The 14,586-nt window shown below is 43.5% G+C and overlaps 1 protein-coding gene and 1 pseudogene across 1 annotated transcript in view; both read left to right on the forward strand.

Annotated features, from left to right (window-relative positions):
• Positions 1 to 14,586, forward strand: part of CFAP54 (cilia and flagella associated protein 54) — a 2,749,537-nt gene that overhangs the window by 128,122 nt on the left and 2,606,829 nt on the right. The window lies entirely within an intron of this gene.
• On the forward strand, positions 3,025 to 3,222 carry LOC122816004 (annotated as a pseudogene).

Consider the following 14,586-nt stretch of genomic DNA (forward strand, 5'->3'; position numbering starts at 1 on the left):
CAATTTATTGTTTAGACTTCTGGCATGGAGCAGAGACAGCCTAGTATTATTCAGTTTTGGGACTGATATATTTCATTACCTTTTAAATTGTTAATGTCTGTAGGTAATTTGCAATATTCATCATATTTTCTTCATTAGAAAAGGTTCCAGACTTTTTCATCTGTTTTGATACTATGATCCATATCATCTTCTCTTAACATTTGTTGTTTCATAGGTAACAAGCTATTACCATTAAGTCTTTCTTTTATCTGCTGGTAATGGTTAACTCATCTGAGTGTTATGCTCATGCCTAGGTTAGCTAAAGCTTTTGTAAGAAAACATGCCCATATTTGCTTTTCTGTTTGATATTCAAAGTGATTTGAAACATTAAGGATCTGTATAATTCTAACTTTCTTCCACTAGAGGTAAGATTGGCAATCAAACTTCAGCAGTTTCTCCCTCTTTCAGATTTTAAAGTTGCTTCACTAACATTTCATATTTTTGGAAGCTGGAGTCAATAAAGAGATGTAAATGTTTTAATGGTGTATATGTATGTTTAAACTTTATAATGATATGTTTATACTTAAAATAATGTTCCTGAACAGAAAATTGCTTCTGGTATCACTGAAATTATATCAGAAAGGCTTCAAGTGTCTCGTACAAGCTCAGCAGAGCAGTAACAGTTTGTCTTTAAAGTTCCAGTTCTGAACATCTACATCTTCTAAGTAAAAACAGTAAGGCTGGGACTTCTAGAAAGAAATTTTTTCCTCTCTTAATATAGTTTAGCTTTACAAAATTGACTTAAGTTTTGTTGCAAATGAAGCACAGTTTTCTCAGAAAACCAAATCTGTATGTTTTTTAAAGTACAGGCTTAAAGCAAAGCTCTTTTCAGCAGTTATAAAAGGCAGCGACTCTTTGATCTAAGGCTCAGACTATTGGTGAAAATAAGGACTGCCATGGTACGAATGCACCACTGTCACCAGTGTGACACCCAGATGGCAGGATGCACCCACTGTCATCAAGGTGGCTGGCACAGATGGGGTTTGAAGCCTATCACTGCTAACTAAGCATTCTGTAATAGAGAGAAAGTGAACACAAGTCTATTTCAATAACTGATTTACAAAGTATATCCTGGTCCCAAATGTAAAAAGGGAATATGCACTGCTGTCCTGAGTATGAGCTTCCAACATCCACACACAGACTGGGCTGCACACAAGCCACATACAGAGCTGAGATTGTGACCTACCACTCCCAAGGCCCTGTCTCACTGGTTTGTCTGTGAACCAATGTCTTCCAGTACTCCTTTACCCACAGTATTTTCCTATCACATAATGTACTATTTACACACACAAAGAACTTGCAGAAAACGCAGGTAGAATTCTCCAACTCCTGACAGCCTTCATCCCTGCTCTGTAGTACTGTCACCATCTTGGAAAAGCCTGAGACTTCAGTTACCTGCTGCACTTAAATTAAGCCAGATATGACATAATCATTATTCTCAAATAAATAATAGTGCATACATATAATAAACCAGTAAATGTTAGTCACAACAGTGTAAAGATCAATACATGAATTTTAATTAATTAATAAAGAAAATAGTGCAAATTAAAATATATATAGGTTGGCATTCTTTTACCAGCAGTAGGCATTAAGTAGTCTAATGACAGACGTGTGTATCATGCAGCTTGTTGACCAATAATGTATGTAATGATTACATTTTTCTCAGCTAAATTACAGTGCATTAATATATTTATAATAAACAAATAAACCCCAACCACAATTGTTTAAAGATTAATAAATTAACTTTGCTTAAATATTACAAATAAAAAGTAAAATAAATGTAGGCTGATACAGAGAGATAAAAAAAATAAAAGCTAATAAAAGTAGACAGGATGCATGCAGAAAAACCTAAACTTCCAATGATTAAGATGTCATTTCATATCACTGTTGCAATACTCATAACCAATGGGATCTCCTGCCAAGGATAGCATTACATCCAGCCAATATACCATTGCCTTTAAATCTTACCAGCATTGTGCATCCGATTATACTTCCAGCTTCAGCGTCAGCATAGGGCATAAAGGTGACATACAGATGCTTCACATTCAGAATTTCTTTGCCTTCAGTTCAAATACCATAGGTGAACATCGGTCAGAATGTTCTAAACTGTGCCAGTTATACCGAGCCCCTTTCAAATAAGTACTCAGATGGGGTTCCTTTTCTTTTGTTTTCTTTTACATTCTATTTTGAAAGTTCATGTCATCCAAGAAAGGGAAATGCCACTGTGAGAAGCAGATTCCCCATAAGAATTGCCAAAAGTGTTTGTTTTGCCTAGGTGCTTCCCACGACCACACTCAGTGCTCTATTTGTCAGACATTTGTGCCGGAGACACTTTGCCGCCATCTGTCTTCACTTTTCATTAATCTTGAAAACCAACATTTCAAGTTGTTGGCCCAGGGTACCATGGCCAAATCTACCCACTCGATAGAGCTGTCACTTAAGAAAAAGGTCAAGAAGTCAAGGTCTGATACTACTGCTTCCCAGCCTCCACCAGACATTTCTCTTGAGGTGAATGATAACCCTGAAGACTACCCATTGCTGATGTCAGTTCCCACTGACCCTGTCTGAGGCAGGCATGAAATCTGCTTCTCGCACATCCTGGATGTAGAGCGGGAACCATTGCTGATCATTTTTGAGAGGCCTACTGGGATTCCTCAGATCTTAGGGAGGAAGTTCCTCGTACTCTGATTGAGTCAAGGCAGGGTACTGATCCAGCAAGTTTGGTTAAAGCTGATGCCCCCCTTAAGAAGGGACAGCAGACTAAGCAGATTTCCTCCACTCCCAAGTATCCTGAAAAGGAGTGGCAGGATTTTACTCTGTGATTGTTTAATGCCCTGATCGCTTTGGGACCACCATAGCTGGTTTCTATTCCTGCTCCTCCTCCTTGGTCTTCTACCCCTAAAAGATCTATGGAGCCTGGCCTGATTCTTCTGTTGAGGAATTAGATTCAGCTGAGGATTCCTTAGCCTACTTCCCTCAAATGCCTAGTTAACCTGGCAGGGGGAATACCATGATCAAGAAGGTGGTTTACCTAGGGTGAGGCTATTCCATTGCACAAATGCCATCACCTTTGGGTTATGCATCTGGGGAGTTGGATTCCTTAAATCCTGATTCCCCTTAGAAGAACAGTCCTTTGAGGATGCAATGGTTTGTGTGATGGTGCATTTTAAGTAGGATTGCTCCCTGGTTTCTGACATGCAGGAAAGGTATTATGAGTTGTTGCAGCTGGACTGCCCTAAGCCTTTTGCTGATCCCCCTGTCTTGGCTGCTCTACTGGATACTTTTTCAGCTCCTGATTCCCAAACATTTGCCCCTAAAAAGCCAGAGCATTTTTATAAAGTACCTGAGGCTTTTACATTTCTTTTAAGTGTCCCTTTTCGGCCCAGATCTGGTCCCTATCTCTTAAGATAAGCCTTTCCAATGTTTGCCTTCTTCCATACTTCTCTTGGACAAGGACAGTTGAGTTATGGAGAGAGTGAGGAAGAAAGTCTATATTTCTGCTACCCTAACATTTTGTGCCATAATTATCAAACCCACATAACCAGGTATATTTTATCCCTTTTGCCTCAGCCTGGGAGGGTTCTCTTTGATCTGCATAATTCTGAGACCAAGTCTGCTACCCTTTCTTTGGTGGAATCCACTTCTCAGGTAGCTCGCCACTCCAAAAAAGTGAAGCTATGATGCTGTTGATGCATTCTCTACAGCTGCTGCTTCAGGCACTGTCACGAGATGCTATTCTTGACCTCATCTTCAGGCTTTGCCTGATGATATTAAAGCTAAGCTTCTTGATATTCCTTTGGATATTTAAAATCTTTTTGGTACTCCAGTGGCTGATTTCTTTAAGAACTTACAAGACCAAGGCAAGGTCATGAAAGCAGATGTTAGCTTCCCCCATTCCTAAATTTCAGAGGAATTATCCTACTAAAACTGCTTTCATTTGTAAACAGCCCAGTCAGCCCTCCAAAGGTAAGAAAGTCCCTAGACATGTTTTTTTTTTTGAAAAACCCATTCAGACACCTAAACCAGAAAAACCTTCTTTTCAAGACAAGACTGCTTCCATCTGACATTCTACCATCCTTTTCACTTGGCTAGGTTCCCTTGTCTCCTAGACTTCCCTCTGTCACTCCTTGTTTGACAACAGAATACTTCAGATTTTTGGGTTCTATTAGTCATCTGGCAAGGCTACTTTATGGTCTGGAAATCCCTTCCCCCCCTTTTTGGGCATTTTGCAACCACCTTCAGACCATATCCCACATTTTCCAGTATTACTGCAGGATTTGTTGGTTCAAGGCACCATTCAACCCATTCCAGCGGTCCTAAATGGTACAGGGTTTTATTCCAGGATGTTTCTGGTCCCTAGAAAGGAGGGGTCCTGGTGGCCTATCTTTCCTTTTTGAATACGTTTCTGAAAGTACCCACCTTCAGGATGCTTTCCGTCCAGGCACTGTTTACCCTCTTGCTACCTCAGGCCTTTTTGTTTTCTCTGGATCTGAAGGATACATATCTTCATCTTCTCATTCTCCCTCTATTCAGAAAGCTTTTAAGTTTCTCCCTCTCATTTTCAGTTCTCCACTTTGCCTGTTGGTCTTTCCAAAGCCAAAAGGGTATTTGCCAAATGCCTGGCTCCATTCATATCTTTCAGCATGCATCAAGGAGTACAGATATTTCTTTATCTGGTTGACCTGCTTCTTCAGGCTGCCTCTCCTTCCAGGCACTGGCAGGACCTGCACTTTACCAGACTTTATCTGCACAATTTGGGTTTCACTATCAATCTCCAGAAGTCTGTCCTGCCCCCATCTTAGGATCACATTTTTTCTGGGTTGCAGGATTCAAATTGTTCTGTTGCTGGCTTTTCTGCCTGCTTCAAAGGTACTGTCTCTATCACCATACTTCCACAGTCTGTGCTTTCTCAGCCTCTCATGCCTATAAGGGAATTTCTGAGGGTTGTGTGGTTCATGACATCAACCATCCCCATGCTGCTATTTGCCAGGCTTCATACAAGAAAGTTTCATTGGTACATGCAGTTGGTTTGGCTTCAGCATTGCCACCCTCTGAAGTTTCCAGTTCCCTTACTCCTTTGTCTCAAACTCAAGCTTCATTGGTAGATTCAGCACATATCCCTCAACCCAGGTGTCCCTTTCTCACCTCCTGCTCTATCTCAGGCTGTTTATAGATTCTTCAGATCAGAGGTGGGGGGGCAGCTTCTGGCAGTTTGAGGCTGATCAGCAGCAGCTGCATTACATCAACATAAAAGAGATGCAGGTACTTATAATTACTCTCCAGGCCTTCCAGTCTCTTTGGCTCCCATGCCTTTTAAAGGTCTATACAGACAACACCACAGTCATGTGGTACATTAGCAAGCAAGGGTGCACAAGGTTTTATCTTCTTTGCAGAATAGCCCTTCTGGGATAAGATCTAGCTATCCAACTGCAAGTTTCTCTTCAAGGAGTTTACACTCCCTTGGAACAAACCTGATGGCAGAGTCCATCAGCAGGTCCAGGGCACAACCTAATGAATGGACACTTCACAGAGAGGTGTCTCTGGACATAATTCATCTCTGTGGTATTCCTCAAGTGGATCTTTTTGCTAATGCTCTGAAAGGACAGCTTCCTTGCTTCTGTTCCAGAACCCCAAGTCCTCTGATTGTGAAGGTGGACACCATGTCTTTATCCTGAAGGGTACGGTCCTTTATGCTTTCCTCGTCTTCCTCTTCTTCCCAGGTCCTATGCAAGATCAAACAAGAATCTCCAAGAATCTTTTTTGGTGACTCCCTTTTGGCCTAAACAGCACTGGTTCCCTCTCTTCTTTCATCTGGCCAGTCACAATCATCACAAGTTACCTTTCCAAATAGATCTTATCATACAAGACATGGGGTATGTCTTTCACACTCATCTTAGATTTATAGATTCATAGATTGTTGCTATACTAATGACCCAGGGGGCCTTTCTAAGCCTAGCCAAGTCTTCCCAAAAGAATAATGACATCCTGCATCCAAATAAGAAATTGAAGGCCTTTATGAGCTACCTCGGTCCATAATGGATGTGGGTGCTAGGACAGGTGTAAATTTTCTATTCTCCATGTGCTGGTCTAGGTGGAACTTCATTTAGGTAATAGACAAATGTAGCTACAGAGACAGTTTCTGGGGCACATATCTGTCTCTCCTACATGTTCTGTTTAAGTCACAGACAAAATACTGGTCCCTAGATATGTATTTCTGGTACTGTTTGACTTAAGAATACGCATAAGTGTGAGGTCTGTAAATGCCTTATAAGCCAGGCATAGCTCACTCCTCAGCAATCTATACGAGACAGAGTAGAGGAAAAGGGCTTTAAGGCACTCTGCATAGAGCAGGTTTGTTATGCCTTGTATTCTTTGGTAAGGAACCTCTGTGGTCGCTGTAGGTGTTGCATATGCCTGGTCAGGTACATACCGAAAGGAACATTGTATTCCATGATTGGTCTGATAATGGCAGAGTACAGTGGGATAATGATTTCTTTGGACCTAGATGCCATGCTGTTATATATAAGCTGTGCAACATAAAAGGATTTTCTCATCACTCTGGCCATGTGATGGTCAAAGGGAAGGCTACTGTCTACAAGCATACCCAGATCTCTGCCCATTGGGTCAACTATTAGGGATGTATTATCAACACGGTAATTAGCTCAGATGGTTGACTTCCTAAAAGGTACAATTATGCATTTCTTAGCATTGAGTTTAAGACCATGGCTTTGGCACCATTTGTTAGTCAGAATAGGCTTTCTTGAAGAATGCTAGTGTTTGCAGTGGAATTAACGATAACCCCCAGCTTGCAATCATCTGCAAACTTAGTCAACCATAAACCTTCAGCGTTTGCTTCTATTTCAGAGAAATAGCTGTGAAAAAGGAATGGGCCCAGTACCAAGCCCTGGGGGACTTTACAATTGACTGGCCCATTGGTGGAGGTGGCCTCACCTATATTTACCTCCTGGATCCTGTCAGTGAGCTAGTTGGCTATCATGTTAGTGATAAAAGGGTTTATACTTAATTTAGTGAGCTTTTCTTTAATGCCTGAGTGGGGTAGTGTATCAAAAAACCTGGCCAGGTTGAGGGAAGCAGTGTGCACAATCTTGCCCTCATCCATTGCTTTGGTGACCCTGTCAAAAAGTCCAGTAGATTTAATAAGCATGACCTTCCTTTAACAAAGCTGAACTGTGTAGGTTATGTATTTCCTTGTTTATCGTGTCCATAATGATTCTTTCCATGGCCTTATGTATGAGGATGATCAGACTTATGGGCCTTCAGTTACCCAGATTGGTGGTTGGACCTCCTTTGTATAGGGGAATGACTGAATCCATCTTCCATTCCTTGGGCACAAAATCTGACTGTAGGCTCCAGCTGAAAAGTGATTTAATTGGATCAGAGAGGTCATGTTTCATGTTATTTAGTAAGCATCTTGGAATGTTATTGGAGACCATTGATGCAGTGTTTTTGGTCTTGGAAAGTGCATTGATGATCTGTTCTCTAGTAATGGTTGGGAGGATTGTGGTAAGAAATATTTCCTTTGGGCTATTCGGGGGAGTGGGGAGGGTGAAATTTGAGCTGAACCTGTCAGCCAGAAGGTTGGCAATGGCTGCTAGTTCAGTATGGATGATGCCATTTACAAGAAGTTCTGGACATTGTTGCATATTTTCTTTGAGGTTATGGACATAGCTGTAGAAATCTTTCTGTTTTTCTTTGCCTGAGAAGCTATTTTTCTTCAAATTTAGCCTTTAAAGTATTAATTAACCCTCTTAGCTGCCTGTTTAGATTGGTCAGGAGGCTTTTAGTATGCTGGGTTTTGTTCCTCCTATGCTTACCCAAGCTTTTTTTCTTTTGTTTTATAACCAGTTGATATTGTGATTCCAGTAGGGTGGCTTGTCTTTTGAGTTTTCTTATTTTTAACACAAGTGGGCAATGCTTGCTCTATACAGATATCAATATGGCTGCACAGGGATTTTGTAAATAGCTCAGTATATGCTATGTTGTTTACTGAGTTTGGGGTGATTGGAATTTAGCCAAGGTTTCACTTAATAGAGAGATGTTAGCCTTGGAAAAGACCTTAAAGGTTTCTGGTTTTGCTGGGTCCTTGGATTTAATTTTCATTCCAATCAATACTGCCCTATGGTCAGATCTGACTAGCGAGGACATTACATTGGGTGAGGAACATTACTCCTCCATGCTTGTGACTACAGGGTCAAGGATGTTTGTACCCCTGGTAGAAGAATGAATCGATTGTTCTATGATGTTGGTATTAATGAAGTTTAGCAATTGATAGCACATTAGAAGTGGTGTAGGATTCCAGAAGGGTAGTCGAGATCCCCCATGAAGATCATATTTGGTTGAACGCTGATGGACTCTAGTACATCGAGATAGGTAGTATGGATTTCCTGGGACATGGAAGGATGGAAGGGGACCTATAGGTTGCAAATATATGGTACAAAATCATATTTATAGTGAATTGCACATGCATTATATCCAGTCAGTCATGCACTTTAACTAGTCTGGATGTGAGGTTGTTTTTACTATAGACTGGGTCTCAGCCACCTTTAGTTCCCTCCTGTACAGTAAGTGGTCTAAAGGTGTGAAATACATTATAACCTTGCACTGCTGGGGTACTCTCTGCATCTTTAAACCATGTCTGTAGTACTACACAGATGTCTAGGCTCTCCAGGGAAAGGAAGGGTTGCAGGGAGTGGAGTTTCTTGTTAAGACTTGTAACATTGCGCAGAACCACCTTCAGTTATTCCTTTATGGGTTAAGTCAGAAAGATTATCAGTTTGTCATTGCCTAAAAAGGGCACTATGGGGTAGAAAAGGGCTTTGCCAATATCCAAAAGCCTAGAGGGGGATAAGTGCAGACCATCACTGGCAAAACAGTGTGGTCTGTCAACCATGTTCTCCCAGGCCATCAAATATTGTACCCCTTGGACTGACACAAGAAGCTAAGTAATTGTTAAAATGAATCATATTCTGTTGTTAACATGACATCATCCTTGGAGAAGGTAGTATGCTGCTCAGTGCTAGGTTTCTACCTGCCTGAGACATATAATTAGTGAGCTTGATCATATCTCGCTTTATATAGTCAGGGGAGGTATGTCTCAGGTCATTAAAACTCACATGGACTATGACAGAGTCATACTGGTACCTGTGGTTAAATAACCTGAGTGCCTGTTTGACTTTACAGATCCTAGCCCCAGAAAGGCAGTTAACTGTGACTTTCTTCTTACTCAGTATGGTAAGGGGGACAATGGTATGCTTCACTACAGAATCATCAGTGAGCAGGGAATTTGGCTTTGCACTGGTTTGCCTTAAGGGATTAGCAGCAGAGGCATTGGATACTGTGTTACTATGTGTAGTTGTGGGTGGTGTTTTAACTGTTTATGTGATGTCTGAGGGCCCTTTTTTGGACTATGCTGTGCAGGAGGTCTTAGTGTTTTAGAAAGGTTACCTGTAAATTCCTCAGCATAAGTAATTTCATGTGTATGGTCTTACTCTGTGCAGTAGATGTGGTGCAAGTGTCACTGACAACCACTGTAGGATTAGATCTGATGTTGTAAATCTTTATTTATTCCTTACTGTTAGGACTTCAGTTCCATCCTCAGAACTGACACAGCTGTTACCATGCTTGTGCCAGACAAAAATTCTCAGCTAAGACCTACCCACATTGCCCCTCTCATAGTTTCTTCAGATCTCATTTGCCACGTTCCTCATCAGACGTGCCAAGCCTTCTCTCAAGCTAAGTGTAACGTTTTTGTGATTTATCTATATCATTACCTTCCTCTAGTTAGTTTTCCCTAAATATCACCTTTTTGTCTATAAATTTATATACTTTATTTCTAAATACTACCCTCTACCTTTGGTAGCCTTTTCATACCATCGTTGGTACTGTCCCTGTCCCTGACCTTTGGTAAGCCCTTTTCTACTACTTTGTGGTATTTCTTAGCACCATTGTTGGTTAAATTGTAGTTTAAGACTATAGTGTAGTTTTCCATGATATCTGATAAAGTAAAACTAGGATTTAAACAGTGTGATAAGTGCGGGCATAAAATGCCCAATTCAGACGGTCACACCCGGTGTCTTTATTGTTTGGGCGTTGACATTAGCTGGGCGTAAGAACAAGCTGATTCTGAAGGGTATGATGAAAATTCCCTTCTCGGAGGCTCTTTCTGGGATGGAGGTATCACCACCTCCTAAGACTAAGAAACTTAAAGAGAAACAGAGTCACTTGGTTCCAGCATCTCTATCCTCCTCAGAACTGAGTCGACACCGGGCTTCTCTTGCGCCTTTGGTGCAGACAACTTCAGCACCAAGCTCCATGTCTTCTCCCTTGGTGCCACCCTTAATTCTGACTCCAACCACTGTACCATCTTTGGCACCATCCTCCTCGGGACCGACCTTGGTTTTGACACAGGCACCGACTACTGTACCTGTATCGACACCATCCCCAGCCACAGTGCCAATGTCTTATACGGCTCCACTGACACTGACACCGTCAATTCCGAAGGTCGAACACCTTCCCAGAACCAGATATTCTCCCACTTTTGACCCCTTTTTGGGACAGCAGTTTAGTCCATTTCTTGAGACCTGAATCTCCTTTGGCAGCTTCCTTTAGATCCACCAGGAGTCTTTCAGAACAAGATGTAGTGCGGGTTGTGGACCAGCTTTTGGCAACTAGAGGATTACCCACCCCTGCTAGTTCTTCCTTCCCTCTTGGAATGGCATATTCACCTGTATATCCTCCTCCGGCCTCCTCCCTGGCCCGAAGACTTCGATAGCGATGACCTTCCTGGTGCATTCTGTCTTGGCTCCGACTACGGAGGCTCCCCTGTCAGCACCGATTACTCTTGGTGTAATGGCTCCATTAGAACTGGCACACTCTGGGAACAGTGATTGGGTTGTTGGCACTGTGGCTCCTAGTTTGACGCCTGTTTTTTCAGTGGCGCCATCTATGGTCACGACTCCCCTGGCAGCTACCAGTCCTCTCAGAGCTCCTAACCTGGAGGCAGGCTCCTTAGGGTGGGGTGTGACCCCAGTTCCTAGCTTCCCCTTCTCGGTTCTGGGTTCCCATCTCTCCTCGAGTGGGCCTGCTTTCCATGTGATGGAGAGGGTCCTTGCCTCAACAGGCTCACAGGTAGCACCATTGGCATCGACACCAGAATCCCCCTCTAGCATGCAACTGTCCCAACCCCTTACTCTGGGATCCCGAGCACTGGAGCTGCAAGACCTTCCCTTGAAGGGAACCCTTTCTCCGGAGTCCTCCTTAGAAGATCCCACTGGAGAGCCACCCTGGAAGAAACTGTGCAAGAGGAAGCACCTTGATTCCCCTGAGGAATCCATCACTGAAGACACCAATTGTGATGAGAAGGATCCCCATGGTCTCCCCTGGAAGACGTCTCATTTGTAGACATTCTCAAGCACCTCAAGCAGAGGGGAGACTGGAAGCCCTCCAACCCTTCGGAGGAATCGGTGTTCTTGCAGGCCTTCTGTGCTCAGTCATCTACTTCCTGGGTGACCCCACCTGTGGATGAGCTTGTTAAACTTATTGTGCAGCATGCCTGGAAATCCCCGAACAACATAGAACCTGTCCCCCAGAGGCCAGATAAAATTTTATCCACCCCTGAAGACCAGCCCAATTGGTCCAAGCAGCTGGTAGTTGATTCCATGGTCGTGGCGACAGCCAACAAGAGGGAACTGGCAGAAGATAGCTCCACTGTTCATCCGTCAAACAGTTAGTCTCGGGCTATGGATGGATTGGGGAAGCGGGCCTATACTTCAGTGACCTTTGCCATTCGATCACTGAATTATCTGGCACACTTTATTCCCCTCCAAAGAAACCTAATCTCAGAAATGTCTGCCTCTTTGGCAGGGGTACTGCCTGACGAGGTGCGTGATACTGTTGCCTCTCAGCTGGCTACCCTGGAATCCATCTTGAACTCCTTGATACACTTGATATCTCACACCACTGAGGGGGCAGCTTGAGCAGCCACATCAGGCATCATCATGAGATGGCATGCTTGGATGCATTTGTGTGATTTCGCGGACCCCTTTAAATCTTCCTTTGTCAACGGGCCTGTTGACGAATCTTCCCTTTTTGGTCCCAAAGTAAGGAACACACTATCACATAGTGAGATGGATGGAAAGACCTTGTCTGCTGTGGGCATACATTTTTCCACTGCCCCCCCCAGAGATCCTATTCCAGGAACCAGAGGGGAGAAAAACTGTGGTTCAAGAAGTCAAAGGATCTTTTCATGACACTTGTGATGAGCAATCCACCCAGGGCAGAGGGGCAACTCATCCAGAAGATGCCCCTTTCAAGGCAGAGGGGGTCTGTGCATCCATGGCACTAGAGATTCCTTCTCTAGCCAACCCTATCAGTGCTCCTGAACAGTGGCCCAATTGCTTTCCTCTGGAAGCAGTTGGGGGTCGATTTTCCCTGCACCTACAGGCCTGGCAACTCATAACAATGGATGTGTGGGTGCAGAGAACAATATCCAGAGGCTATCATATTCCATTTGATCTTACTCCCAGACCTATAAAATGAATCCCCAATGTCCCACCCAGTGAGAGGGAGGCTGCAGCCTTAGAAATTAAAATGCTGCTAAGAAAAAGAGTCATCCAGCCAGTCCCACCAGACCAGAGAGGATCTGGGTTTTACTCATGGTTCTGTTTGGTGCCAAAAAAGACAGGGGACTGGAGACTAATCCTGGATCTCAGCTTACTAAACAAATTAATAAAACCTCAAAAATTCCCAATGGTCACATTACAGTCCGTTCTCCCCTTTCTGAGGAAGGACAACTGGATGTGCTGTATAGACCTCCAGGATGCGTATTACCACATAAAGATGGACAGACACTCCCGGAGATTTCTCCATTTCTGGCTGGGAGCCAGTCACTATCAGTTCAGGTTACTGCCCTTTGGTTTCTCGACAGCCCCTGGGGTGTTCACCAAATGTATGGCAGTCATAGTAGCTCATCTACGACTACAAGAATTCAAGGTGTTTCCATCTTTAGACGATTGGCTCCTTACAGCCATAACCAGGAATCTTCTCATTCGTAGTCTCTCTTATACTCAAGGCCTTGCTGTTCACTTAGGTATCATGATCAACATGGACAAATCACAAATGTCTCCAATAAGAGCATTGGAATTCATTGGAGTGATCTTCGACACAACATCCTGTCAAGCTTCCTGTCCTCCTCACAGGCTCTCAAAAATAAGAAGCCAGATTCAAGTCCTTCTTCCACAGACATTTGTACCAGCACGTCGTGTACTGCAGCTATTGGGATCTATGGCAGCAACCATTACCTTAATTCCACTGGCAAGGTTGCACATGAGACTAGTACAGTGGCTCCCTTCATCACAGTGGTCGATCTTAACCCACCCACTCGACCACATGATACTCCTTACAATGCTTTGCAAGAAAGAAATGCTTTGGTGGATGAAGCCAGAATCAAATCTTTGATGTCGACCATTCTGCCTTCCGCAGACCAGGGCCATGGTCACCACGGACACTTTCCTGTTAGGGTGGGGAGGGGCATTTCCAGGCAAAGACAGTCCAAGGCACCTGGTCCCTCATGGAGGCCAATTTGCACATAAATGTCCTAGAATTGAGGACAGTTCTCTTAATGTTGCAAGTGTTCCACACATCCCTTCCTTCCTGGACCATTGCAATTCAATCAGGCAACATGTCAGTCATCTGGTACATCAGCAAACAAGGCAGAACCTGGTCTTACCCCCTGTGTTGGGAGGCCATGAGAATTTGGCACTGGGCAATAGCTTCCAACTGCTTTCTTATAGCAACGCACATTCCTGGGAGTTCCAATCTTATTGCGGACAATCTGAGCAGGAAGATTCTGATGCCTCATAAGTTGTCCATCAGTCCTATAATAGAGGATCAGATCTTCCATCGTTGGGGCAGGCCTTGCTGTGACCTGTTTGCTTTTCCCCTAAACAACAAATGCTGAAGCTACTTTTCCCTGATCCCCTCTCAGGGAGAGTCAACAAGGGATGCTCTGATGCACAATTGGCCCCCGGGTCTGTTATATGCCTTTCCCCCATTTTCTCTCATCTCGAAATTCCTCCAGAAAGCTCAAAAGTTGAGAAGCAGAGCAATCCTCATTGCCCCTTATTGGCCCCGTCAAGTCTGGTTCCCTTTCCTATGGCCTCATCTGATTCACAGCCCGTGGATCCTGGATCAATCCCAAGGTCGGCTTGTCTCATCCTCTCTGATTTACCCCAATCTCCACAGCCTCAAGCTCACAGCTTGGTTTCCTCCACTTCGATGATTGCCAGGCTACCTGATATTTCATCTCCTGTTCATGAGATTCTTCTGGCTTTACACAAACCATCCACAAGGAAAATGTATTCTAGTAGGTGGACTAGGTTCTCTAGATGGGCCAAAGATCATAACATAGACCCCTTTTCCATGCCTATTCAGAAGATTCTACAATACCTGACTACCCTGTTACACACAGGAGCTTCAGCATCGACAATTACTGTGTGTTTAGCAGCTATTGCAAATTTTCACAATGGA

The sequence above is a fragment of the Protopterus annectens genome, chromosome 11.part0, assembly GCF_019279795.1.
Source record: "Protopterus annectens isolate FY-2018-M chromosome 11.part0, PAN1.0, whole genome shotgun sequence".
NCBI lineage: Eukaryota > Metazoa > Chordata > Ceratodontiformes > Protopteridae > Protopterus > Protopterus annectens.